Source organism: Schistocerca gregaria, chromosome 7 (genome assembly GCF_023897955.1).
Source record: "Schistocerca gregaria isolate iqSchGreg1 chromosome 7, iqSchGreg1.2, whole genome shotgun sequence".
NCBI classification, from domain to species: domain Eukaryota; kingdom Metazoa; phylum Arthropoda; class Insecta; order Orthoptera; family Acrididae; genus Schistocerca; species Schistocerca gregaria.
The window spans coordinates 466,129,827-466,152,843 of NC_064926.1; the positions used below are offsets into that span (position 1 = coordinate 466,129,827).

Genomic DNA, 23,017 nt, shown 5'->3' on the forward strand with positions numbered 1-23,017 from the left:
TCTGTTAAAAACGACTGTGAACAAAAATGGTGTGTGGCGCTGTCCTGTGAAAATGTAAAGTTCAATTTTATTTCTTGCAGTCAGTTTTAATTAAGATATCAGAGCATTTAGTCCACTACACAGTAGTTTTTCCTCCACATGTCCTTTCTGTTTGTACACGATTTTAAACAAAATTCGTGGACATGAGAATGTGCCGTTCATTTTATTCCTTGCGGGCAGATTTAATACAAAAGGGGAAAGTTGTGTTTATAGCTTCTTGCCTTTTGATTAGAATACTTCTACAGAATCTGAATTGTCTAAAACTTTGTAATTTTACTCAAACACAGATTAAAACGATGCATGATACTGTTATTGGAACAACTATCCTCACACACCCAGCAGCTGGCGAAGTCATTCTCTCATATCCATTGTGTCAATGATCCACCTGATTTACTCATTCATTTCAAGCGTCTTCAATTCCAAATCACGATTTTCTTTGGAACACCAATAAACAAGGCCTAAAGTCAGAGAGAGGGGGAAGAAGACGTGTACACAGAGTGGGGGGAAATGAACAGAGAGAAGAGGAAGAAGAAAATGGATGGAGAGAGGGCGGGGAGGAGATGAACCGATACAAGGGGAAGAGGGTGAAAGAGAGAGAGAGGGAGGAAGAAGTTTTTGGACAGGGAATGGGACGAGGATAAGGAGATTGACAAAGAGGGGATGGAAGAGAAGATGGTTAGAGAGCTGGAGATTACGACATACGTCCGATTCCCACACACATTAGCAACTGCAGGGCATCGCCGGCTTCTTTATAATAAAGTACTGTCTGAAAAAAGCTGCACAAATATTAATCAGATTTTGATAAGATTTTGCAGTGGTGTAAAGATAGGCAAACTGCTTGAAATGTTCTGAAATGTAAAACTGTGCACTTCACAAAATATAACAAAAGTAGTATTCCGTGACTATTGTATCAATGGGTCACAACTGGAATCTTTCAACTCAGAAAAATACATTGGTGTAGCGCTTTGTAGAGATATGAAATGGGAAGCTCACATTGGCTCGGTCGTAGGTAATGCAGGTGGAAGACTTCGATTTATCGGTAGAATATTAGGAGATTGCGATAAGTCTACAATGAAGGTTGCATACAAATTACATGTGCGACCCATCTAAAATATTGCCTATGTGTGTGGAACCTGACCAAATAGCACTAACAGGAGATACGGATACAAAGAAGGATAATATGAATGGTTTTAGGTATGTTTGACCCATGGGAGAGTATCAGAGATATGCTGAAGAAACTGAACTGTTAGACATTTGAAGATAGACACAAGCTAACCAGATAAAGCCTACATACAAAGTGAACCAGCTGCAGATAATGACATTATAAATATGTGTTTCGCCCCCATGTTAATCGTGTGGACAAGAACAGAATACCTGTACCGCGCACAAAAGCACTCCTCATACGTGAATGAAGCGGGCAAAAGCCCTAATAGCTGACAAAATGAAAAATATTCCTTGCCATGCCCTTCATAGTGATTTCCTATGAACAGATGTAGAGTGTAGAGTTGGCTCGGCAGTGAGCCAGTAGGGTGTCTCAATTGGCCAGATAACTGGCCGGTGGGGTAGTGGGGCGATGCATGTGCAAGTTTTCGTTGCCTGTGGAAACAGGGCCTAATGCAGTTATTGCAAAGTGAAGCGCATTCAAAGATACATTTGTGTTGCTTGTGTTTTGCAATCTATGGAATGATGTAAACGTGCGAAAATCTATAATCACAAACGCAAATAGAAGTGTTTCCATGTCGTTTGAATAAATGTGATGTACAGCATGAGATAATTGGCTACAATGTGGTTAATATTCTCTGAGAGATTCACTTTACCATTTGATTAGGCACAGTGAATACTTGGGTAATAAAGTTTTGCATGTGAGTGTTTTCCCGCATCTGCAGTATGGATGTAGTAAACCGGCAATTTTGAATATCTGCTTATCGATTTTGTCATCACTTCACGAATTCACTGCACGAGCGTTTACGGAAGTTGTTATGTGAACGGAAAGCACTGTGCGTGTCCGGACGGACAGTTTCTGTGTATATACTGCATGTAGACGCATGACTTGTTATTTAGAATAGTTTTATTAGATGCATGAGCAGTAGGAGTTCAATATGTTCTATTAAACATCCTTACTATATCTTTATGGGAATAACGTGTTTGCAATAATAATTGTATATTATTTGCAGTGATAGCTGCTCTACATGTGAAAGTGACCGTGTAGTAGTAGTTTACGAATAATTGATGACAGCGTGAAATTTTATGTGCTAAGTGTTTCTTATGGAGGCGTTAGGCAATATTTTTGTCATACATTGAATCCTGAAAGAATAAGTTCTTAAAATCAAACTACTGCTGTTAGTTTTAGTACATTATCGACTCGCTACTTTCAGCAGATAGTCCTGATAGCAAAAAGGCTACCCTCAACAGAGGAAGCTGTCTATTGCCCAACTTTCATCAGTACAACGATCTTAATTACCTACGTAAAAAACATTTCCAGTCAGTTTCGCAGTGTTAAGACGGTATCTGTCAGACAGGTAGACATTAATAATTAACTCACGTTAGGAGTGGCGTTCTCTGATTACAGGACTTATCTTCAGAAACGTATAACTTCTGCTCTCGAATTCCTCAGTGTTAACCGAGCAAGGTGCTTCAACGAATAAGTTACACGACTCTTGACTGCTGGGGAACAGTGTTCAAATACCTGTCTTGTTAACTAGAACTTTCCCATATGTTCCCAAATTGATGGGTATTAATGTTGAGATAATTACTTTGGCATGAACAAGGCCCATTTCTTCCCCTGTCCTTCAAAATTCGAGCTTGTATGTCGTTTTTAATGACCTCACTGGCAGTGGGTCATAAACACCCTGATCTTCATGATTTTTGATCGAACTGTAGAAGTAGTGTGGTGCATTTCTTTCATAAGCTAAGTGTAGCATCCGAGCGCATTGAAAAGAAATTATTTTTTGTTTTGTATTGAGGAAGTGTAAATCACAGTCCAGTTGGAACCAACTTTTATTGGTAACAAAAAATGAAAGTTTTTGAGAGTATTTATTAGAATTCAGAGATATTTACAAAGACCTCTACAGTTTGTGGTAGTGCCTACTTCATAATTTGTAATGCATTTTTCTTTTGCTGAGTGAATAATATATTTTCTTAATCTCTAGTGTCTCAAAAGAGAATTCAATATGACAGAAGCTGAGGGAAAGTATGCAAATAAGCTATCACTCAGGCCTAATCAAAAGTATGAAGAGAAGTACATCTACATATAGACTGCGTAAGCCATCTTATGGTGTCTCGCAAGGGGTACTAAGTGTAACACTGTCATTACTGTTTCCCTGTTCCAGTTGCTTATTGTGGAAAGGAAGTAGGGCTTATTACATTAGATTTACTTTCATTCCAATTGATCTATAGTGAGGAGGTCCTCCAGGATGTGGAACATATCAGAAAACAATACATGACAAATATTTACTACTAAAACAAGTAGCTAATGTACCGTTCCACAGGTCGCAAGTGGAATGATCATTATTTTTTTAATGAACACTATATGAAAGAGTCATTTTACAAATACTAATGCACTGAATTTAAAATAAACAAGTTTTTTATTTATTTATGAGGTAATAAACATGTAATACAACTACTATAATACTTATTTACAATGAACACATTACTGCACTGAAATTGTGCAGGAGTTATATTGTACTTTATATAATCAGCTGGTTTTACTGAGAAAGCTATGGTAAGCTTCTGTGAGTTCGAATTGTCAAAATGAGATTTTTGGTTTGGGCAAGTAGAATTTCTGACTATAGGCTAAAATAATAAGCTCTGTGGTAGTGCTGGGAGCGTTTTCCAACGATGTAACACCAAATGAAGCGTTATAATGCCCTGATTAGCTTGTTTTCTACATTCAAAGTAGTTGGTATATTTTTACAAATCAATTGAGTGTTCACTGCTGTGAATCTCTTTTGCTGTACACAAGCAACTATATACAGGGGATAGTGTAAAATCCTTGTTTATTTCAGTGTCATTTGTAATTTCATTGATTGAAAGTTTGAAAAATAGTGTGGAACACAAGTTACTAATAAAATGGATGAATATAGAAGAAAACTAAACATTGTACAAACTGGTAGTTCTCAGCCAGCATTTGCACATTATGATGGAGGGCATTTCATCAGTACTTTGTAATATTATTGGTACATTGTTGCTTAATAATTTTTATAGGTTATGATAAAGCATCAACTCTTACATTGGAAATTACAACGTGTGGGAGTCGTCTTATATCATGTTATGTTCAGAGCGCTTGGCAATGGTCTCGGTAATTAACACATGGTTGTAGCAGATTACTTCTATTCCAGCACATACAGAGGATCGACAGTGTGCACTGGTGTGGCAGTACAATTTCTTTGTGCTGAAAACCTGCGTGTGCTAATGTGCCATGACATTGGTGATGTCAGTGGAAGCTATTCAGTATATTAACATTTTTGTCGAGCAGTATATGAAAACATTGTTGGTTCAGAGATGAAAGAAAGGATTGCTACCTGTGACCAGATTAAAAGAGCAATTATTTAATCTCTGTTAAACAGTGCCAGTGTGAGGCCCAAGCGATGTAAGCTACTACCCAACCGTAAGATTTATATGCCGGACATACTACAGTTAGTTGCAGCTGATTGAGTTGCCTTGGAAAGAGGGGTGTCCACGTGCAAGATTTCTATATAGTGCATATAACAATTTGCAGCAAAAACTGACAGATGAAGGTTTAAGAGGGGAAATGCGGGGGGAGGGGGGGGGGGGGGGGAGGCGCAATGATATGTGGCTTGTGAGGAAAAATGTTCTCTAAGTGGTCCTGGTTATAAACTATTATACACCTTCAGATTATTGGAATATTGTAGTTGGTGACATCAGCACTTCCTGTATGCCCAATAATTGGTTCCCAACGTCACAAATCTTACACTTCTGACTACTACAAATATTGTGAGGTTTTTCTACATTTAAATTTCTTTAACATTTCCTGGCCCTTTCAGCAACTGTGTAGATTTTAATTTTAATAATTAACAGCCTCAGTTTGAGTTCCAGTACAGCACTCGTGGCTGCCACATTGTGGTCGCGAAGTTCCAGATACGTCTTAGGCCTATAGTCTAACGATAATTTATGGATTTGTAGTTTTAGCTTGACGATATCCACTATGGAAAGACAGTAGTTACTGTTATTCTAAAGGAGGTTAGGTTATCCCAGCTGAAACCTAGGTAAATTCTAGGCAAACGGTGCAACTGAGGCTGCTAATTATTTTATTAAAATTAAAATTAATTTTTCTATGTTGACAGATGGAGATACTTTCCCAGACAAGTAGTTTACAAGACATTAATAGTAATTCTTAGAATCTGAGCAAATATAATTACCATTGATGTCTTGTAAACTACTGCATCTCGAAGGAATTATCTCAAAAATGGTGATGTTACTCGCCATTTAATTACTGAAACAGATGATTTCATCAATAAATTAATTTGTACTGACTGTTACTTTTAATTAATTAAAATTAAACCTTTTACTGAAAGCATCTTACACTTACAACTGAAGTAAGAAAACAATAGTGTAGTGTGGCGAGTAACAGTGCACATAAATGCAAGTAAGGAAAGTGCTCCAAACACACTAATATAGATGCCAGTGTGAGACCTAGTGAAGCACAATGTACTTACTTTATTATCAGAATGTAAGTATTTGTGAATCAGAGCAATCTGCAGTGACAACTCTCATTGCATCACTGTAATGAAAATAAAACGTCAAACTACGAAAAAGGAATTAGGCACTGCTTTCATTACGTTCACTCTCCTCCTTGCATGTTAACAAACTATACTTTATATCTAGATGTGGACAGCTGTTAGCTTCATTACAGCTTTTATTTTTCAATGATGACAAAGTTTGTGTTGCACTGTGTACAAGTTGTTACCCTTGAAATGTCAGATCTGATCATAAACTTTCAAGTAATACACTGCTACCATTAAAACGGCAACCCTGATAAAATGACATACAACAAATCTCAAATTGACATGAAGTGTACTACACACAAGTATATTATATCAAAATTATTAGTATTTCAGTGCCAATTCATGTAATATGTATGGATAACAGCAACATTTTGAATAATAAAGCTGGGTATACTTCAATCACTCATACACCAAAAGTCTTACAGTTGTTGCTGGCTCTCAGCTTGATGTTTTGTATATACTGTTTGGTGGTAAAGTTCCATCAGTATACACTAAATGGAACCATGTTTTGCCAATTTTCTTATCCAACTGTTGACAAACAAGATTCGGCTTACAATTATATATGATAAAGTATGTTAAAATCAGGTTGTGCAAAATCCACCAATATCATTTAACTGCAAAACGACTGGTGTTGAAAACTATATAATATATGTTACTCCAGCAATTCTCAAAACATACCACTGATTAGCTTTTTGTTCACATGTACATAGCTGCTACTGTATTGAAATTTCTGAGGTCATGTGCATGGTTTCTCTGTTTTGGGGTTACTTTGACCACTGATCATTGTTACCCCAGGATTGTGGATACATAGTTTATTAACCCTTTAACTGCTCTTGATGTATTAACGTCCTGCGTGCCTTTGTACCTGTCCCTGTGTGCTCTGGACGTCAGAGTACCAGGTAGAAGGACTGGTGGTGTACGTAAACACATTCAGAGCACACAAGGAGAGCTACAAAAGTGCACACGTTAACATGTCAAGAGCAGTTAAAGGGTTAAACAGTGTTGATGTTAGTGACAGTGTGGACCTAAGGATTACATACAGTAACCATCAGTGTACAGATGAAGGCTCATTTGTACCTACAGCTAAGAAAAACAAATGTCAATCATACGTTGCACAAATTACAAGCTGTTGTGGTACGGCATATAATGACAAATATCTCTAGAACCAAGGAATGGAGTTAGTGTGACCACAAGTGCCAGATATTGCCTCAGTAAGTGAAGAACAGATAGCCTTAATTCTAACTGCAATAGATAGGTTGAAACCAGGATTTAGGTCTGAGAGGGGTGAAACTGAAGGTATTATGCTGAGCGAAATTTGTAGCTGTATGTATGGTACTCCATCATAGTACCTCTCATTATATTTATGATTTTGATGATGGATCACTGTTTGATTTATGTACTGTAAGAGGTTTTTTATGAGGCTGAATAAAGCACTAAGAAAACTTAGATCAATGTATTTATTTAACGGTAGTTGAAGTTCATTGTGTTTTTAAAATACTGATAAAATTTTTTGGATGATAGCTGACAGCTGTGGTGGAAGTACTGGCCCATAAGTGTATCCTCAAGTGTGTGCTAATTTTGACCACCTATTTTTTTCCCCCCATGTCTTCCTCTACATTTTAGAAAATGTGTTCTATTCCTTAGAATGTAACCCTTTCATACAAGACCTTACGTTCACTAACATACATATCACAGAAGTTAAAAAGTAGTCATGATAATCACATTTAATTCTGAAAATTGGTTCAGGTATTCCCAGTTAATGGCATAAAGAAATATGCAGCAGGTTTCTCTTTCAGAAATATCAGTCAAAATTCTACAGTGTCTGTATTGCAGTCTATTGAGAATGCAGTTTATCATTCCATGGTGGTGTTGCTTTCTTTGGTTAGGATACCACAGGTGTCGTGCAGATAATGAATATGTAGGTTCAGGAGGGCCATTCTGGATGTTGGTAATCCAAAGTGATTAATGCCAAGAGGACGGACATTGTTAGCTTTGCTGCGCAAGGTAATACAGTTACCTAATGGACCTCGAATGAGAAGTGGACACTTGTATGTGGCAAAACTAGTATATACAGGGATAGTACGATGACATCTGGAGCATGATGGACTGTTCCTTTTGTGTAGCACCAGTGGTGCACCTAACAAGGAGATGGCACAGAGTATTACCACGCCATCTTTTCTGGCAGGTGTCGGTCCTGCGTACAGTATCATGATAGATATATCCAATACGTGGAGGTTCCATGGAGAACAAGTATCATAATGATATAGGTCCAACACCTGGTGTGATGGTATAGTGTATCATTCAGTAAGCACCTCACTCTGGTTAGCATAGCCAGTCATTTGAACAGGACGCTTAACATTTCTAATGTGTTATCACCAGTGGTTGTGCCCTGTCTTCGAGGTCTCTCTGCTGTCATCTTTCAATAATATAATGGAAGGCTACATATTCCTCATGCTATCCTGGCGTTCCTTAATATAGAGGGTATTCAACTGTTGCCCTGGCCAGCACAGTCTCCAGATCTTTTACCTGCTGAAGTCATGAGATGCTGAAAAGAATGGTGTGCTAGTGCCAGCCACCATAAGGGATGAATTCTGTTATAGAATTTCAGCAGCGTGGAATGGTGTGTGTGTGTGTGTGTGTGTGTGTGTGTGTGTGTGTGTCCATCACCTAAGCTCTGTTAGACTCAATATCCAGCCTGGTTGGAGTTACTGTTGCTGCTGTAAGTCTCAGCTGTGTATACTGTTTTTTTTTTTTTTTTTTTGCGCCCTGTGTATCCAAAATTAGGTATAGATCTAATTATTTATTCTTAGAGCTATACTGTATACAAACAATAACTATAAACATTTTGTCACTTGTTATCCTTCTGGGTGTTGCAGTTTTGGTGGTCACAATACAGTAATTGATAAAAAGGAAACCAAACTGTATAGAGAGAAATAAAATATCTAACTAGTATCAAATCAATATAACTCTTAATTACAAATGTGTCCCCTAACTAGTATCAAATTAATATAAATATAATTATGAATATAGTTTCTTCACCATTGCTCTCATACTCACAATAGGTGGGCCTGTGAAAAAACAGAAATATGATGACAAAAAGGACATATTGCAGGAATTGTCTAATATTAAGTCATGGAGACAGAGTTCGTTCAGGAACCCCATCACAAGAAACTGGCCGTTGGATCAAGATGGACCAGCCCCCACATTTTTGTCTTCCCTTGCCCTCATGATCAGTTAGTTATCATAACAGGTGAGTGTAAGTAACCTGCCCCCTCCTGTAAACCTTCCCCAACTCGTCCATCCTTCGTCCCTGAGGGAGCTACTATCAATTCTGAAAGCTAGTATATATTGTTTCCTGCTTATATATGTAAGTAGCAAAAGTTCTGGAATTTTGCCTCCTGGTGGTAAGAAATGCCCGTGTTAGTGTTTTATTTAGCACAAAAAAATGCTATTACAATAAATAAAGCAGAAAGCACATTTAAATTTAAACAAACTCAATTAATGAAAAAATCATAACAAATGTCAGCTGTAAATGTATTAAAAATCTACAAATTTGCTAGTGAAGATGAAATGTGGAAAGATTCGTAGAAAATAACATAGACATTTAAACAAGTCAGATGATACATAAAAACAGGAAGCTCCAAAAAAAAAGCAGAAATGCATATAGGTCCATTCTTCTGCTTAAGAGTGGAAGCAAGGTGGTCATTAACAGCTGCAGAAGAATAATGTTGTTGGCAATTATATATAGAATTGTTTCTGAACTCCTGTTTCATAATTTTAAAGGCCAATACGTGACGTGATGAAAAAAGATTCTAGAAAGGCTATTTGTGCATGGAACAGAATCAAAGTGCTAATTTACACGCTGACTGCCACATAAATAATGATGAAAGATGGGAGTATCACCACATGAGGCCCTGCCGTGGCAGCCAGCAGGCACATGGCATCTGCAAGGAACTCAAAACAAATTTTTTTGAGGGTTAATGCTGGTCTGTCAGATTTGTCTGAAAATTTAATAACAGCAATAAAACAAGCCACAATTTAAAGAGGGTTGTACAAAACTAGCTTCCAGACATATTTCACAAAGTTTACAACAAGAGATTGAAGATTCACTTAGTGTGTCAGTAAATTTAAATATCTTTGTGAAGATGTATTATGGAGAGAACATTAAACTTTGAGTTAGAGGCAACGAGTTTACCAAAGAGATCTAAAATAAGAGATACTTACCTCCCTACCCAAGTTGCTAAACTTCATTATAATTTAAATATAATAATCGTATTTCTTGGGTTCCCAGCTGTTTATTTTCAGTTAGTAATTAAACAGTATGGTGGTGCTTTATTAAGTACGTTAACTGAATGAAATAATAAGAGTACTGAGTACACTCCTGGAAATTGAAATAAGAACACGGTGAATTCATTGTCCCAGGAAGGGCAAACTTTGACACATTCCTGGGGTCAGATACATCACATGATCACACTGACAGAACCACAGGCACATAGACACAGGCAACAGAGCATGCACAATGTCGGCACTAGTACAGTGTATATCCACCTTTCGCAGCAATGCAGGCTGCTATTCTCCCATGGAGACGATCGTAGAGATGCTGGATGTAGTCCTGTGGAACGGCTTGCCATGCCATTTCCACCTGGCGCCTCAGTTGGACCAGCGTTCGTGCTGGACGTGCAGACCGCGTGAGACGACGCTTCATCCAATCCCAAACATGCTCAATGGGGGACACATCCGGAGATCTTGCTGGCCAGGGTAGTTGACTTACACCTTCTAGAGCACGTTGGGTGGCACGGGATACATGCGGACGTGCATTGTCCTGTTGGAACAGCAAGTTCCCTTGCCGGTCTAGGAATGGTAGAACGATGGGTTCGATGACGGTTTGGATGTACCGTGCACTATTCAGTGTCCCCTCGACGATCACCAGAGGTGTACGGCCAGTGTAGGAGATCGCTCCCCACACCATGATGCCGGGTGTTGGCCCTGTGTGCCTCGGTCGTATGCAGTCCTGATTATGACGCTCACCTGCACGGCGCCAAACACGCATACGACCATAATTGGCACCAAGGCAGAAGCGACTCTCATCGCTGAAGACGACACGTCTCCATTCATCCCTCCATTCATGCCTGTCGCGACACCACTGGAGGCGGGCTGCACGATGTTGGGGCGTGAGTGGAAGACGGCCTAATGGTGTGCGGGACCGTAGCCCAGCTTCATGGAGACGGTTGCGAATGGTCCTCGCCAATACCCCAGGAGCAACAGTGTCCCTAATTTGCTGGGAAGTGGCGGTGCGGTCCCCTACGGCACTGCGCAGGATCCTACGGTCTTGGCATGCATCCGTGTGTCGCTGCGGTCCGGTCCCAGGTTAACGGCCACGTGCACCTTCCGCCGACCACTGGTGACAACATCGATGTACTGTGGAGACCTCACGCCCCACGTGTTGAGCAATTCGGCGGTACGTCCACCCGGCCTCCCGCATGCCCACTATACGCCCTCACTCAAAGTTCGTCAACTGCACATACGGTTCACGTCCACACTGTCGCGGCATGCTACCAGTGTTAAAGACTGCGATGGAGATCCGTATGCCACGGCAAACTGGCTGACACTGACGGCGGCGATGCACAAATGCTGCGCAGCTAGCGCCATTCGACGGCCAACACCGTGGTTCCTGGTGTGTCCGCTGTGCCGTGCGTGTGATCATTGCCTGTACAGCCCTCTCGCAGTGTCCGGAGCATGTATGGTGGGTCTGACACACCGGTGTCAATGTGTTCTTTTTTCCATTTCCAGGAGTGTATTTAAAGTGAGGTTTTCAAAGCACACCTGATCTACAGATACATTAGACTCCCTTGACATTTAAAATAGTCTGTCCCCTCATACTATTAGTAACTGGAGTTACAGGAACAACATGCACTGCTACTGATAAGATTTTGATGAACAAATTGAGATAGCAAAGTCATACTGTGTACCACATAGTTGTTACCTCTTGGCTCATGATCTTCAAGTGCTGACTAACATCATGGTGCACCCCAAAATAATAAGTACTGAAAAACCACAAAGGTAATAAATGGGAAAAGGAATTGAGGCATTCAAGAAGTATTTGTGAAATACACTCTGAATAGACTATATATAGCTGGAGCCACTAATTGATTATTATATCTGTAGAACTACTAAATCACAGGGATGTTGATTGCTACATTTTACACGCTGTTTCAGATAGTCCAAGACATTTTTCGTATGATTAAGATCAATCTTATTAACAGACGAGTCAATGTGTGACAGGGTGCATGAGTGTTCATTCAACCAGAAATGTATGTGTGTGGTCCCGTGCACATGTCTATTGCCATCTGGGAATACGGTAATGTTCACAATATTCAAGAAAGTGCAAAAGTGATGGCAACACTTGGTTACCAAGAAAGTTGAAATGAACATCATGGTTCACGGTCTCCTGAATGAATAGACCCAAGGAATGGTGTGGCTCTTGGTGCCCTCAGCACCTTACATCATTTGAAAAGAAGCTACATAGTGACTCACGGCACGACACTACATGCCTTCAGTCAGTTACTATCCAGTACCAGTGTTGTTTGGCCAAATAAAGATGTGCAGCCTTGTGTATCACTGAGAAATGGCCTCTCACAAGGTACCCAACTACAAATGTGCTTTGAATTCAGTTCCCCAAGCAATTTCTGCTCAGTGTGGTCCTGTGTGAACATTTGCTGTCGTCAGCCTCCTCTCACCAGTGTCGACATGCCCAAGATGTCCGATTCCAGAATTAACAGACACAGCATGTGCAGCCCACTTCTTGCTTTATGACTGTCAGCTTGAGGAGCCAGCAGCACAGAGGGAACAGACTCTTGTATAGGACGATGCCGGCCTCCAGTGTAGGACTCGCCCCTGTGAGTGGCTGCATATGGCATCTGGGTGCACTCGAGGACGCAGTAGAGTCTTGTGGGAGCAGTGGAGTTGTTTTTAATTTCTGAACCCGAAGCAAATGATACAACTGTTTCATTAAGTCCAACTTGAAGGTTTTCTGTTGATCACTGCTTTATGTCTCAGTATGCCAGGCTTGAGCAACCAACTGTTAATCAAGGCTTGTGCAACCATTATTGCTTGCAGATTGAGGATGACAATCATTTCCATGGATTGTGAGACATGGTCAATAATTGTTAAAACAAAAAGGTTTCCCTCTGTAGTCTGATTAAATGGACTGGAAACATCAATTCCAATCATTTTGAATGCTTTTCTTGCTTTGAGTAACCTCTGTCATGGCATCTGTTAATGTCTCATGGCCACTCATTGTTCACAATGTACACAATTTTTCACATTTTGATCCACATCGTCCTTCCACAGTACCATTCTGCTACCTGCCGGTTCATGGCCGTCTGATCTCCATGCCCAAATAGTTCTTGCTCGTGTGTTTCTCATAACATTTCTTCCCTGAGATTTGCTAGTACTACCATACACAGCCCCAAACTAGTTAGCTTGGATAACAGGCTGTCATATGTGCTGAACTGCAGCCGAGTCACTGCTTGTAGACAGCATCAGCAGTTTGTACCACTAGCCACCAGCAAGGCCTCTGCCCACATCTCTGTTCAGGTCATCCACTGTTCTGTCTTCTTGCCTGCCTTACACACAGCTTCATAGTCAAATTCTCTCAACATTATTACCCCATTTGTTGAACCTGCTACAAGAGTCCTTCAACTCCAACAACCATTTTAGAGCTACATGCTAGCTCACTACCTTTAATTTTTCCCCATTTAAATAACACTGAAAATATATAACTCCGTAAATTAACGGAGCATTTCCTTTTACATTGTGGAATAGTCTTTTCTGCTTTATTTAGTTGTCGCCAAGTTAACCCACCAATTGCTCCTCACCATTCATTACTCTACTCAGTCAGTATGCTAATGCCTGATTAGAAGCATCCTTGACATTGCCAATTCCTTTTGATAGTCTCAATCGTCAACACTTGTCTCAACATAACACGCTTCTCAATCCCTCAAAGGCTGCTTAGCATTCCTCAAATTTTTCATCTTTCTTCAATAGCTGCATGAATGGTCTAGCCACATCTGTGAACCCCTTCACAAATTGTCTGTAAAAATTTGACAGACCTAAAAATTATTATAGCCCCTTACTCGTCTCAGGAACCGGAAAATCTTGCACTGCTCGAGTCAACCTTGGGTCTGTCCTTACCCATTCTGTACTTAATATATGTCCCAAGCATCCTACTTCTCTTAAGACAAAAGAGCAGTTCTCCGTGTGCAGTGTAAGATGTGCAGCCCATAACTTTTTGAAAATTTCTCTCAGCCACTGTACATGTTCTTTCGTATCCCTTATGATTACATTTATGTCACAGAGGTATAATAACAGTGCCAAGGTTACAACTGTCGTAGTACCCTATTCAAAAGCTGCTGGCATACTGTGGTATTGATAGTGACCCCAGGGAGCCAAGAACACAATTTTTGGCCAGACCTTCAGAACCACTTTTGACTGATGGTACCCACTCCTTAAACTCCATGGTTGAGAAGACCGGCACTGTCCTAAGTTATCAATGGTCTCCGTAATATTAGGTATGGAATATACATATGTCACCATTTTACTGTTGAGATATCAGTAATCACAGGAGAAATCTCAACTACTTTGGCATGATGACAACAGCTGCACTTACGGGCGAATACTCCATTCTATTTTTCTATTGGCTAGCTCTTGATAAATGATGTCTTCCATAATTTGTTGTAAATGTTGAAGTAATTGATGTGGTTTATGATATACCGGTGCCTCATTCACCGTTGGGATTCGGTATTGAGTTTAGGATGTTATAGGTATGGGCCCACTAGATAAAATAGATCTTCAGACTCCACCAGCAGCTTTCTCATTTCCACTCCTTCTGGTACTTCCAGATGCTCTACCTTCTTGTGCAGTGCAGTTCTAGCAGCAGTCTGCACCTGATCACCATTTCCACTTGCCGCGAGACAATCATCCTCCTGTAAAATGTCCAAGTTCACTACTAACAGTTCATTTGTCAGCTCACCTTCACTGCCTTTATCTAGATTCATTGGCACCACCTTCCCACTATCTCTCCCTTGAACAGGTATAATACTTGCTCTTACAAAACAATACGATGGATCCAACACATTCTTTTCTTGCAGTGGCCCTATTACACACAGCATATCAACAAATAAGTCAGGTTCTACACCCATCCAATATGGCTTCTCAGTGCCCTGTGGCACAATATCATTTGAACCAGGCCTTAGTGTTTTGAATGTGGTTTAATTGATATGTCCACTGAGTCCACAGGAATGTCGCCTCTAGGTTCCACCATATGTCGCTGAAAGTCAATTTTGGTATGCTGTTTTAACAGAAACTCTAACACCAGGATCTTACAGTAACACTCACTCCCGTGGGGTACCATTTCCACAAACTTTACAAAACTGAACTTCCCCCACCTGAAATTTCAGTACTTTTGACCCTAATGACTTCATGTCGTTATCCCCTACACATGCAGCCCACAACCTGGTGGATTGAGTCGCTCCCAGCCTATAAGGTACAAATTGGCCAATGACACATGCAACACCATGTCCAACTTACGTTTCTGCCCTTCGCAATTCTCACTACTCCACATTCCACTTCCATACACTTATCTAGCATCAAAACTTAATGAGAACACTGTTTGGTGGACATGGGGTTCCCTTTTGCATTTAACACTTCTGCTCTTAGCCCTTGCCTCATCCTACTACTGTTCGATCATTCCATTGCTGGTATCTCCCCGTACTGTTCCTACCCCACTGAGGCTGCCTGCACTGCCTCTGGATATGTCCAATTGTCCACACATATAACACTTCACATTTGCAGACAACACCCCACATTGATTCTGTACTCCTGTTGCCAAATCTATCTCCTGAAATTTGTTACCTATGTGACAGTAGAATACAGACCTTTCGGAGAACCAGTCTGAACTCTTCTTGACATATCTGGTGACAGGCTTCTTACGAAAGCTTCGAGTGCCCTAAGTTTGACTTCCTGCAGTATAACCTTATTTGCCTTGTCACTCCATCCTAACTCATGTGCCTGTACATCGCTCTTGCTTATTTCATGTGCAAAATCCCCCAGTTCTTCTCTGTGTCTTATTGTTACTCCACTTAACTATTCTGGCAAAAAACTCACGCTGTTTCACTTCATATATCAATGCAGAAGACCTTGTTCCAACTCCGCAAATAGCTTTGCGTTTTTCAGTGCTTCATACATCTAACAAATGTTTTTGCCTCTTACTATTTGCAACAGCTGACCATCCAACCAACTACCCCTCCCTGCCTTTCATGTAGAAAAGGCACCATGTCGTAATCAAACTTTCTTTCGGGGCTATATCTATTATTGGTTCCAGTGGCTGGGCTTGCCACTAATTGCTCATCCCTAATTGCTATTCAGCTTAGCAGTTCTATATTATCTACAGTGAACTGTACTACCTTACCCAGTAACACACATACTGCCACCCACTCAGACACACCCTGCTTCCCTGACTCTACCATTGTTAAACCTTCATTTCAAATATAGTAATTTATACAATTCAGTACAATACAATACCGCTCACAGTAGCCACATGGTCATGCCTGTGCCAGTAAGATGTATCACTGCCACTGACTCAGTGCATGGGACAGTGTGCAACAGCAATGTAGGGAACACATCACAAGCTGCAGTTAATGCTGCCTGATAGAGCTAAACTGTTACATGTCAGCTAGTTCTGAAGATTGTTATCCCACCTCAACCTTGAGTTATCTGCACATCAGAGTAAGATTAATGGATTGCTCATTCACCTCACCATGATGGCTGCGGTTGTGACAATGTGCTACATGAAGGATGAACATCCAGGCAACATCCTGAAACATCTGAAGATGATTTCTGACACCAAATGAAGTGGCCTGGTGATGCAAGGTCCATTTTAGTGCAGAACTGGATAGTGACGTCAGGTGTGGTAAGATGGTGAACTGTTTGCAGCTCAAATAAACTAGGTCAAAGATTGACTCATTTTATTACAAATGAAGGAACTACAATTGCAGTGTCACTGCTTGATGACCATATCCCTCTCACCTTGACTAGGATAGCTTACAGTAAGCACTTGCTGTTGTCATCCTTCCCTCAGCTGCATCAATGTCCCCGGGACTGTTGACTCCAGTGTCAATGAACACAGCAAATGCAGCCTACTTCCCACTTAAGGTGGTGTGGGTGGAATGAGATGGGAAATCTTGTTGAGGATGCCAGCCAACCTTGGGTAAAGAAACTCACTCCTTCAAGTGACGGCTTGTTTCATGTAGGCAACCTCAGGAACATGGTGAAGTGGGTTGGGTGGTCACACTGGCTGAGTACTGAGCTTCAGGGCAGGTATCTGATGGCTGCTGCGCAATGCCGAAGGCTGATCAGTGGTGCGCACAATGTCCAGAAAGGCAGATGTTGTACCTGGAGATGGTGTGGTGGTGGCTGGCTCCCATAGTGGCTGCATTCTGTTCCACCTTGGCCTGGTGTAGCCCTCACATTCAGGAAGGTACAGCTGGACTAATCCTCTCCTGTTAAAATGGGAGGGCATTTATGCTCAGCTGTAATGCACTTGTTGTCCAGAGGTGCCGTTTTCCTTAACATCTGAAACCATGACAGTTTTTTCATGACAGTAGTCAGTGCACGTGTTAAGAAGTTGCTGTTGCAGAGGCTGGCTTGTAGTTTAGCTGATTCACCAGAACTGCAGGCGTATGCCTGACCTCAATGTAGCAAGTGTTGAGCCTACGGCTGTTGCATTGATGTTATGACTTGCTCAGGTCTGCAACGGTCTTGCGACCATTGTGGTGGGGCTACTATTTTCCGTGGCAGCACCCAAAATTTATTAGTGGCAGTACATCTGCAAATGATACATCATTTCTTGTAAATATGTTGAATAGTGTATGTTGATTCACCAAGAAATCGGCCAACTTCATTGACGGTGTATTCATGGGTACATCTAAATACAGTAGCTCCTTTCTGCCATTGTATCACACCTTCACATTCTGTCTTCTCTCAGCAGCAGCATCTTGCGCCCAACAAACTTCAGATCACCAAGATGGAATTAGACACAATTGTTCAGGCGGTTACAGCATGGCAATTAGAAAGCACATAGGTGTCACTGCTACATGTGGTGACAAACCAGCCAGTTGGTTGGTGACCAAGCAGTGGGTATGAATGCTTAGACAATTCCCAACCACCATTTAATGTGATGCATTGGAGATTTCACATATCATCTTCTCAGTTACATAATTTTTCCCACATTGAACTTTATCATGGTCTGCAACCAGAAATCAGTGACCCAAGAAGTACTTTAACACCAGCTTATGGAAGTTTTCTACCACTTTGTCAACTACACGATACTGCTGAATCCCACCGGCTGCATTACTGGCATTACGGAAGTGACCTTTAGTCGATACAAGATATCTGTTACTGACATGCGCCCACCTGTGGTCAGATCATGGTGGTGAGAAATTATCTGATTGCCAATGATAGCTTGAGAACTGTGTCAATAACTGCGTGAAATAAACTTCTGTTGTCTCTTTATACCTCAAGGTACTGAAGTCCATCCACCACTGCATGGGGGTCATAACTGGCCCCTACAGTCTGCGGTTCTGGACCTCTTGTGGAATAGTGCCCTACAGTATGTGTCATTCACCAGACAAGCCTCATGTAGGTTGCACTGCTTGCATATCCTGCTGTTGGAGCCCCCTTGATGATTTTTTCAGATGCTTCAGCCCGTTTTGTGGGTGCAGCCCTGCAGCAGCATGTTAATGGAGCCTAGGAACCCCTCTATTTTTTCTCACCAAAAGGCCATAGTAAAACAGTGGTTTTGACTATCTTTGTACATGGAGCTCCTGGCTGCCTTTGAGGCCATGAAATACTTCAGGTTCATTGGCTGAAGGGCATGTCTTCACTATAAACACTGCCTTCTACCATTGACTGCTGACATTTGCATTTTCTCAGCATCAGAACAGCTATCTGCCAATCTAATAGAAGCACTTAAATTTCATAGCTCAGTTTCCAACTGACATTTGGTACATCAGTAGCGGCAAAAAATAGATTTTTGAAGCTCTGTCTATGGTCAACGGCATAACTCAGGCAATAGATTTCAATAATCTGGCACAGTATGTTACTGTGTTTTTAAGTCCATGCAGAGGGAAGTCATCCAGGCATCTGCATTTTGAGGGCAATATTTTTCTTATGGCCTTCTGTGCAGAAACTCTACTGCTCAGGGACCTAGAAATGTGTGCACTACCAAGAAGTACTAAGTGACATGGCAAGTACAGGCACCTTGTTACTCCAGAAGAAAGTTTTGCACAGCTGCATATATATCTCATTGATCCACTAACTGTTTCTGATAACTTCCACAACTACCTGACAGTGATAAACACGTTCATGAGGTGGCCAGAAGTTCTACCACTGCAAGATCAGACAGGTGAGAGTGTGGCCCATGCCTTTACCTTCAGTGCCGACCACTGTGGCCGAGCGGTTCTAGGTGCTTTAGTCTGGAACTGCGCTGCTGCTACAGTTGCAGGTTTGAACCCTGCCTCGGGCATGGATGTGTGTGTTGTCCTTAGGTTAGTTAGGTTTAAGTAGATCTAAGTCTAGAGGACTGCTAACCTCAGATGTTAAGTCCCATAGTGCTTAGAGCCATGTGAACATTTTACCTTCAGCTGGTTAAATGTGCTTTGGCTCCCTAGAATAGGTGACATTTCACCTAAGTCCCAAATGGGAGGCAGAGGTGTCCTGTACCATGGTAAGACTGTATATTATTCACCTCAACAGAGCAACACCATATCAGGCAGCTTCTAATGGTGTGATAGAATGATTGACCACTCACTTAAGGCTGTTGTCATATGCCACTTGACTTGCTCTTGGCAAGCACACTTCCACTACTACTGCTAGCAGTGTGCTTAAGGATGACTGCCAGGCATCTACAACAAAGCTTCTGTATGCCAAACGTCTGTGGTTGATGGGTGAGTTTTTTCTCCAGTCTGCTACAACTGCTTGTTGAGCATGTGGATTTGTAATGAACCTCCAGAAGAAAATGGATCTATTATGAGCAAGCATGCCTCATGTCATAACAAGCAAGCCACATTTTTTTCCACTAGCTTGGTCGAGATGAAACATGCTTTTTTGTACATAGATGCATTATGTTAAGCTTTGGAGCCATTTTACCAAGTCCAGTTGTAGAAAGGGCTAAAAAGATGCTGATTCTTCAGGTACAAGATGAAAAGGAAGTAGTGTTGATTGATTGATGTAGATCTTGGAGCTGATGACGTCACTGGACTGCCACCCACAACTGCATCAGCCCTCTGCAGCCCACATCCCTAGCAGCTCAACTGGCAGCTAGTGAGAACAAGATCTATAAAGAGGCAATACAGACAACAAATGCAATTTTAGCTGGCACCACTGGTGATTTTTATAAGCTATGGTGTGGTGTCTCCAGTTCCCCGCACTTCTATTCCAGGCCAGGCTTTACCTAGAACTATGACAGATTACTTGCGGTAAGAAGCGCAGTTTGCACCTAGCTGGTGACCAGTCTGGACAGGAACTGCAAGCACTTCTGTGTATTAGGTGAAGCAATAAAACTGTGCGCTACTGCATACTGTGCAGACCTATTTGTACTGTACTTATACATACCAGTTACTGCATTTGTGAATAACAAGGTGGGCAGGTCCATTTGTGACAGCTTTCATGAAGTGTGACTGCTTTCTTCACTTGTTTCAGAGCTTCAGTTTTTATTTGCAACATGTTTGATATTTGCCCAAACTTACGATTTTCTGCCTTTTTTAAGTGAATGACTGCAATGTTTGAGTAACTGAAAGTGATTTCTGCTCATTATCATAGGAAAATGTTGTTCTTGAAATATCTGCTAGTCTCAGTCACTTTCAAATTATTTCCTCACCAAGAAATATGATGAAAACTTGGTGTGGTTTATTCTTATCAATAGGTTACTAAGCATTGTAATTATATATATTGTAATGTCTGCTTGTGTCTGTGTATGTGTGGATGGATATGTGTGTGTGTGCGCGCGAGTGTACACCTGTCCTTTTTTCCCCCTAAGGGAAGTCTTTCCGCTCCCGGGATTGGAATGACTCCTTACCCTCTCCCTTAAAACCCACATCCTTTCGTCTTTCCCTCTCCTTCCCTCTTTCCTGAAGAAGCAACCGTCGGTTGCGAAAGCTAGAAATTCTGTGTGTGTGTTTGTGTGTTTTATTTATTGTGCCTATCTACCAGCACTTTCCCACTTGGTTAGTCTTGGAATCTTTGTTTTTAATATATTTTTCCCATGTGGAAGTTTCTTTCTATTTTATTTATATATATTGTTACCGATACATAAATTCCCATTCATTTGTACACCACTGACATAACACCATTTTTCAGTGAAGGGAGACTGACTAACATCTGCACCAAAACCTCTGAACTTCAACTTTACCAACACAGTTATCATATTTGCCTGTGTGATTTGTTATCAGTTGTTTATACAAAATATCTTTGTAGTCATTGTTGTGGTCTTCAGTCCTGAGACTGGTTTGATGCAGCTCTCCATGCTACCCTATCCTGTGCAAGCTTCTTCATCTCCCAGTACTTACTGCATCCTGCATCCTTCTGAATCTGCTTAGTGTATTCATCTCTTGGTGTCCCTCTATGATTTTTACCATCCACGCTGCCCTCCAATGCTAAATTTGTGATCCCTTGATGCCTCAGAATATGTCCTACCAACTGGTCCCTTCTTCTTGTCAAGTTGTGCCACCAACTCCTCTTCTCCCCAATTCTGTTCAATACCTCCTCATTAGTTATGTGATCTACCCATCTTATCTTCAGCATTCTTCTGTAGCACCACATTTTGAAAGCTTCTATTCTCTTCTTGTCCAAACTATTTATCGTCCATGATTCACTTCCATACATGGCTACATTCCATACAAATATTTTCAGAAACGACTTCCTGACACTTAAATCTATACTCGATGTTAACAAATTTCTCTTCTTTAGAAACGATTCCCTTGCCATTGCCAGTCTACATTTAATATCTTCTCTACTTTGACCTTCATCAGTTATTTTGCTCCCCAAATGGCAAAACTCCTTTACTACTTTAAGTGTCTCATTTCCTAATCTAATTCTCTCAGCATCACCCGACCTAATTCAACTACATTCCATTATCCTTGTTTTGCTTTTGTTGATGTTCATCTCATATTCTCCTTTCAAGGCACTGTCCATTCCATTCAACTGCTCTTCCAAGTCCTTTGCTGTCTCTGACAGAATTACAATGTCATCGGCAAACCTCAACGTTCTTATTTCTTCTCCATGGATTTTTATTCCTACTCCACATTTTTCTTTTGTTTCCTTTACTGTTTGCTCAATATACAGATTTAGGCTGTCTCACTCCCTTCCCAACCACTACTTCCCTTTCATGCCCCTCGACTTTTATAACTGCCATCTGGCTTCCGTACAAATTGTAAATAGCCTTTCGCTCCCTGTATTTTACCCTTGCCACCTTTAGAATTTGAAAGAGAGTATTCCAGTCAACATTGTCAAAAGCTTTCTCTAAGTCTACAAATGCTAAGAACGTAGGTTTGCCTTTCCTTAATCTTTCTTCTAAGATAAGTCGTAAGGTCAGTATTGCCTACGCTAGAAACATAGGTTTGCCTTTCCTTAATCTTTATTCTATGCTAAGTCGTAAGGTCAGTATTGCCTCACGTGTTCCAGTATTTCTATGGAATCCAAACTGATCTTCCATGAGGTCGGCTTCTACCAGTTTTTCCATTCGTCTTAAAGATTTTGTGTTAGTATTTTGCAGCTGTGACTTATTAAACTGTCAACATCTGCTTTCTTTGGGATTGGAATTATTATATTCTTCTTGAAGTCTGAGGGTATTTCGCCTGTCACAAATATCTCGCTCACCAGATGGTAGAGTTTTGTCAGGACTGGGTCTCCCAAGGCCGTCAATGGTTCTAATGAAAAGTTGTCTACTCCCAGGGCCTTGTTTCGACTCAGGTGTTTCAGTGCTCTGTCATCTTCTTAGTCATGAAACTCAAATAATTCAGGATATTCCAAAAATCTGATTCTTCTAGTATCTTCAATAATTCTACATCACTAAAAATAGTCATTTTTGCTGTATATAATTTTGTGTCATCCCACTGGTTGACAGTACAAGAGCCATTTGAGTTGAGACCATTTATATTATATAATAATGCAAATCTCAC

At 40.9% G+C, this 23,017-nt stretch overlaps 1 protein-coding gene across 3 annotated transcripts in view; it reads left to right on the forward strand.

The window, feature by feature from the left end:
• Nucleotides 1-1,688: 1,688 nt before the first annotated feature.
• LOC126281599 (post-GPI attachment to proteins factor 2-like) overlaps nucleotides 1,689-23,017 on the forward strand; it is a 119,441-nt gene continuing 98,112 nt past the window's right edge. The window contains exon 1 of one of the 3 annotated variants that reach the window (XM_049980699.1): nucleotides 1,689-1,884. The gene's annotated coding sequence lies outside the window, so the exon portion shown is untranslated. Of the gene's footprint in view, nucleotides 2,037-23,017 lie in introns of all 3 variants that reach the window. The other 2 variants (XM_049980698.1, XM_049980697.1) reach the window with 2 other exon arrangements.